Source organism: Onychostoma macrolepis, chromosome 11, assembly GCF_012432095.1.
Source record: "Onychostoma macrolepis isolate SWU-2019 chromosome 11, ASM1243209v1, whole genome shotgun sequence".
Lineage (NCBI taxonomy): Eukaryota > Metazoa > Chordata > Actinopteri > Cypriniformes > Cyprinidae > Onychostoma > Onychostoma macrolepis.
Genome location: NC_081165.1, coordinates 5057879 through 5065207, shown reverse-complemented (window position 1 = coordinate 5065207; position 7329 = coordinate 5057879).

The window sequence follows — 7329 nt, the reverse complement described above, 5'->3', positions numbered from 1 at the left end:
ACAAATGGCAATCTGTAAAAATGCATAATGCTGATTCTGTTTTAATGGTGGCACATTATCTCTGAGTTACTCCAAAGTGTGCTTTGAGAAAGTGTGCAGAGGCCACAAGGATCTGTGACTCCAAGACTGTATAAGTTGTTTTCAATAACTTCTATCTGACTTGTATCTATTTCTACAAATTCGGACACTGTACTTAATTTCAGGGTTCTGTTTTCTGGACTGACAGTACATGGTGCTTAATTACATTTGGAATGAAACTTTGAGATTCAAGTTTCTGAAATCCTAAAGGTTTCTGAAGTAAAACAATGGAGGTATGTGAATGCAAATAGCAATTCAGCTGATCTAGCATCCAGAGGATTAAAGGTGGATTCATTCCTAAAACACCAGATGTGGATTCCTTGTCCTGTTTCCTATTCGACCACAAGAGCAGTAGCCAATGGATCCTACTGATGTAGGTGTGATATCTCCTCATGATCCAGAGATGAAAGGGAGTGTTCTGAGGTGAAGAATCTGATTTTATGTTAGGCTTTGTTAATCACTACTCTTTTTGGACACTTCCCCAGACTTGCTGCCTTTGGAATAACTGGGAAAAGTTGAATTCGAAAAAAAAAAGTGAAATGACTTTTGATATTATGGCTACATTGGCTAATCTATGACAGAGATATTGGATCGCTGGTGTTGGTATTGCCTTAAGGAGAATGTGTAACCTGCAAACATCTCCATACAACTACTGGTCATCAGATGATTCTTAAAAATCATCCTATGTCCAGATCCTCTTAGGATCTCAGGCTTAAGCAACGGAGAAACACCACCGAGGACTATACAGAGTAGTTTTGTACTCTGGCTAACTATGTAGACTGGAGGTTCCCAGCCCATCAAAGGTTCTTCCTCTGATCTGTCCAATAGGTAGCTGAATTTGTCCGCACATTGAAAAATTCAAAGAGACCAAAAAAGGTCTACCATATATATATATATATATACAGTGAGGAAAATAAGTATTTGAACACCCTGCTATTTTGCAAGTTCTCCCACTTAGAAATCATGGAGGGTCTGAAATTGTCATCGTGGGTGCATGTCCACTGTGAGAGACATAATCTAAAAAAAAATCCAGAAGTCACAATGTATGATTTTTTAACTATTTATTTGTATGATACAGCTGCAAATAAGTATTTGAACACCTGTCTATCAGCTAGAATTCTGACCCTCAAAGACCTGTTAGTCTGCCTTTAAAATGTCCACCTCCACTCCATTTATTATCCTAAATTAGATGCACCTGTTTGAGGTCGTTAGCTGCATAAAGACACCTGTCCACCCCATACAATCAGTAAGAATCCAACTACTAACATGGCCAAGACCAAAGAGCTGTCCAAAGACACTAGAGACAAAATTGTACACCTCCACAAGGCTGGAAAGGGCTACGGGAAATTGCCAAGCAGCTTGGTGAAAAAGGTCCACTGTTGGAGCAATCATTAGAAAATGGAAGAAGCTAAACATGACTGTCAATCTCCCTCGGACTGGGGCTCCATGCAAGATCTCACCTCGTGGGGTCTCAATGATCCTAAGAAAGGTGAGAAATCAGCCCAGAACTACACGGGAGGAGCTGGTCAATGACCTGAAAAGAGCTGGGACCACCGTTTCCAAGGTTACTGTTGGTAATACACTAAGGCGTCATGGTTTGAAATCATGCATGGCACGGAAGGTTCCCCTGCTTAAACCAGCACATGTCCAGGCCCGACTTAAGTTTGCCAATGACCATTTGGATGATCCAGAGGAGTCATGGGAGAAAGTCATGTGGTCAGATGAGACCAAAATAGAACTTTTGGTCATAATTCCACTAAACGTGTTTGGAGGAAGAAGAATGATGAGTACCATCCCAAGAACACCATCCCTACTGTGAAGCATGGGGTGGTAGCATCATCTTTGGGGTGTTTTTCTGCACATGGGACAGGCGACTGCACTGTATTAAGGAGAGGATGACCGGGGCCATGTATTGCGAGATTTTGGGGAACAACCTCCTTCCCTCAGTTAGAGCATTGAAGATGGGTCCAGGCTGGGTCTTCCAACATGACAATGACCCGAAGCACACAGCCAGGATAACCAAGGAGTGGCTCTGTAAGAAGCATATCAAGGTTCTGGCGTGGCCTAGCCAGTCTCCAGACCTAAACCCAATAGAGAATCTTTGGAGGAGCTCAAACTCCGTGTTTCTCAGCGACAGGCCAGAAACCTGACTGATCTAGAGAAGATCTGTGTGGAGGTGGGCCAAAATCCCTCCTGCAGTGTGTGCAAACCTGGTGAAAAACTACAGGAAACGTTTGACCTCTGTAATTGCAAACAAAGGCTACTGTACCAAATATTAACATTGATTTTCTCAGGTGTTCAAATACTTATTTGCAGCTGTATCATACAAATAAATAGTTAAAAATCATACATTGTGATTTCTGGATTTTTTTTTTAGATTATGTCTCTCACAGTGGACATGCACCTACGATGACAATTTCAGACCCCTCCATGATTTCTAAGTGGGAGAACTTGCAAAATAGCAGGGTGTTCAAATACTTATTTTCCTCACTGTATATATATATATATATATATATATATATATATATATATATATATATATATTTTTTTTTTTTCATATGCAAAAGTGAAAAGTGTATTAAAAACAGACCAGAGAGCAGATGTTTCAGCCCATGCTTTCTTCAGTACTCATGAGGCAAAAAAGCAACACCACACTTATATAGGCACAATTGTAAACTGTTGACAGCTGATCTTTATCCAACAATTTCCCTTTACAAAAAACATGCAAGATCCATCTCTTCATTTAATCTTGTTGGGGTTAATGATTTCAACTCAAAAAGCCTCTCTTTGTAACAATTTTCTATCATGGTTACCACCTCTCCTATGTAGGATAACCCTCTCAATGCCCAGGAATTTGAAATCAGAAAAAGAATGTTTTGCAGACTCAAAATGACAAAAAACCAGAGAAGTGTGATCTTGTCTACTGATAGCACACATATGTTCAACAATTCTAGTGTGCAATGCATGTTTTGTTTTACCAACATACAGTAAAGGGCAAGAACACAGAATTATGTATCACATGTGTTGTTTTACATGTGATCAATTTTACCCGTTTGTGAATGTGTAAATGACTTGCATTTTAAATAATGAGAACAGGCAACACAATCTTTACACTCTTTACTGTGGCCACCACCTTTGCTCACCATCCACTTTTTAAGCCAGTAGCCTATTGAGAAAATAAAATTGTATGTTAGCTAAGATAAACAAGTTTTATGGCTAGCTTGCCTTTATAGTTTTATAATTAGTTTGTTATAGTTTTTAATGGAATTTAAGATTTACTGCATTTTTTTGGATTTGGGGTTTAAAGGCAACTGCAATGAAGCATCAAGAAAGACATGAGCAGGCCAGCCACCCTGAGACTGATAATTCATGGTAAGAGAACAGCTATGGTTTTGAGAGGTTTGTGTATTCTGTATGAGGTTTGCCTTTTAAAAGTGTGCCATTTCCTCTACTTGTTTTTCAGAGAAGACATTTCTGTCTCTAACAAAGTGGATGGTGAGCAAAGGTGGTGGTCACGTTTTGGTGGCCATTGTAATTGGAACACAATTACAGTTGTGTTCAAAATAATAGCAGTGTGTTTAAAAAAGCGAGTAAAGCTCAAAATCCGTATAATAACTTTTACTTCAATACACACAAATGCATTGGGAACATTGCACATTCTATTCTAATTTAGCAAACTTGTTATTACTTTACAGAAAGTGAAGAAAAATTAATATTAGGCTGTTCAAAAAATAGCAGTGTCTGTATTTTTCTTAACAAAGTCAAACATTTACTGTATAAACTGAAAAATGCTTGAAGATTTAGCTTTCTTGTGAATCACTGAACTAATATTTAGTTGTATAGCCACGGTTTCTGAGAACTGCTTGACATCTGTGTGGCATGGAGTCTGGCGGCTGTGAACAGGTATTCCAGCCCACGACGATTGCACTACAGACCACAATTCCTCTGCACTTCTTAGTTTTGCCTTAGAAACAGCATTTTTGATGTCACCCCACAAGTTTTCTATTGGATTAATGTCTGGAGATTGGGCTGGCCACTCCATAACGTTAATCATGTAGGTCTGGAACCAAGATGCTGCTCGCTTACTGGTGTGTTTGGGGTCGTTGTCTTGTTGAAACACCCATTTCAAGGGCATTTCCTCTTCGGCATAAGGCAACATAACCTCTTTAAGTATTGTAGAGGCTATCCTATAAGCCTCGGCATGGATGGCATGGTGTTCTCAACTCATAGCGGACAAAACTTAAATCCAGGCATTAGCTCTCTTTGGGTGGTGTTCCGTTTATTATAAAAGGTAGAAAATATATTTTTCATAAAATGGTACTTCACCCAGTGCTAATAAAGTGCTGTTGTGCTGTCTGATAAAGTGGGTGCTCACGGCTACGGTAAGAACCGTGTGTTCCCCACCATCCACACCTTTCCCTAACTAATTACCACACCTGTAAATATACCTAACTCCCAGTGACGTGCCACCCCAGTGCAATACTCCCCAAGTGGCTAAAATAAGTAATAACTAAATTAACTTATCTAAAGGTGAATATAAATGGCTCCTACACCCGGCCCCATAATTGGGAATATTTACTTTAATCACGATTACCCAAATCACCTAGTTTAAACCAAAAGGAGCCATTTGTGCAGAACTAATCTAAGTGAAATCTTCTCTTAAACCCAGGACCTCTGTAGTCAAGTCATCTAGTCGGGACCTCAGCTATGACACTTGGCTTCCATCAAAGGCAGATCTTCGTTACAGGCCGATCCAGCTGACCCGTTTTGTCTTCAGCTGAACTGAACGGACAAAACCTTTCTTGTCAGGGAATGCGTCTGCGTAATTTTTCCCATCAGCCAAGACCCTCTTGGGGCGACAGGATCCATTATGACCACAATATCTCCAATGGAAAAGCTTCTTTTTGGTCTCATCCACTTCTGTCTCTCCTGGAGTAGCGGTAAGTATTCCCTCACCCAGCGCTTCCAAAAGAGATCAGATAAAAACTGCACCTGCCTCCATCTTCTCTTCATGTACAGATCATCTTTACAAAAGAGCCCAGGAGGGAGGTGTGGCTTTGACTTCAAGAGCAGGATGTGATTGGGTGTAAGTGCTTCAAGGTCATTCACATCCTCAGAGGCCTTTGTAATGGGACGACTATTGAGAATGGCTTCGACTTCGCAAAGAATGGTGTGAAACCCTTCATCGTCCAGTGTTTGAAGTCTGAGTGTGGAAAAGAGGACCCTTTTCGCAAGACGAATAAGACGCTCCCAAACCCCCCCATAGTGAGACCCAGCTGGAGGGTTAAAGGACCATGCTAGACCACTCTGCAATAAGGCATGCTGAATCTTCTGGTGGTCTAACTCAGCAATGGCTTCCCTTAACTCCCGCTCAGCTCCTATAAAGTTAGTACCATTGTCTGATGTCAGATGTGTCACCTGACCTCTGCGACACATGAAGCGGCGAATGGCATTTATGCATGAGTCAGTGTCTAAAGCATAAGCAACTTCAAGATGAACTGCCCTACTCGTCATGCAGGTAAAGAGAACGCCGTGGCGCCGCTCTGCCCGGCCTTTCTTCACCTCTACTGGCCCGGTAGTCGGCGCCCACATTTGTGAATGCAGGTAAATCTGGCACAATTCTCTCTACTGGTAAATCGGCCATTTTCTGTACCCCTGTCTTTCCTTGGAGACGGCGACAAACTACACACTCAGAGATGACCTTCCTGCAGGCAGAATTGGCATGAGTAATCCAGTATTGCTTCCTGAGAGAAGAGAGCATATGATTTCTACCTGCGTGACCCAACTGTTGATGGATATGCTTCAAGAGGAGTTTGGACACATGTTGCTCTTTAGAAAGAAGGACAGGATGTTTTTCAACTTCAGGCATGGCAGCCCTACTGAGCCTTCCTCCGACCGCAGCAATCCGTCCTCCAACACTGGGTCCAGCTTGTAGAGGTCGCTGTTTCGTTTGACAGATCCTCCGTTTTCAAAACCACAATCTCATCAGAAAACCTCTCTTGCTGGGAAAAACAAATGATGGCACCTTCTGCCCTCTCAAGGTCACCTGTTGTCAGTGACTGTCCACAGAGTGCCAATTTTTCCTTTGCATCTCAGCATAAAGATAGTCATTTCTTCGGCCTCCTTTATCATGACCAATACTTTCGGAGGCTTCAAGAACCTTTCTCCTTTGGGACAAGGTTAGAAGCATGTCTCTGAGTCTAAGCATCCATGCCACAGAAGTTCTCAGCTTCTTAAAATCTGAAAAATAGCTTAAAAACACCTTTGTTGCATTCAGTAGACTATGGGAGACAAAGGCATTCACCAGTGGGTCTTTTATCACCTCAGGGTCATCCACAGGGATTACAGGTTGTTCCATGATGGTCTTAGGCCATTCCACTTCCCCCCTTGAGAGAAATTCTGGTCCCCTCAGCCACCGTTCGCATGCAAGGAATTCTTCAGCACTTAGACCCCTGGATGCCTCATCTGCTGGATTCAGTCTTGTGCCAATATGTCTCCACTGTACAATATCTGTTTCATTTCTGATTACGGCCACCCTATTGGCCACAAACGTATGAAACCTCCTGGTCTCGTTTCCAATATACTTTAAAACAGTTGTGCTATCTGTCCAGAATACTGATGGGTGCAGATCAAGCTGCAACTCCTCTTCAGCATCTTGTCCACCCTAACAGCCAGGACAGCAGCAGTCAGCTCAAGACGAGGAATTGTTGTTTGCTTTAAAGGAGCGACCCTGGCCTTGCCCAATATAAAAGCAATACTGACATGGTTTCTTTCATTCTCCATCCTGAGATATGATGCAGTTCCATAGCCATACTCACTGGCATCGGAAAAGTGATGCAACTGCAGGCGGTAGGTGTTCCAAAGTCCTTTGGCTTGATACACCGGTCCACTGTGAACTCAGTGATTTGATGGAGATTAGCCAGCCATTTGGACCACTGCTCGGAGAAGACACAAGGTATGCTGGCATCCCAGCCAATGTTCAGCCTACACATCTCCTGCAGCATCCTTTTAACAGGCAAAGTAAATGGTGCAAGAAAACCCAAAGGGTCATAGATGGACGACACCACAGACAATATGCCACGTCTTGTATGTGGGCGCTCTTGTATGGCTATCCTAAAGGTCAAAACGTCTGCGTCTATGCACCAATGAAGACCAAGAGCTGTTTCAGCAGACTTGCCTTTTGATCCAGATTAAGCCCCTGATGATCTTGGGCGCTGTGACTCAGGAATACTGGCCAAAACTTCACTGCTG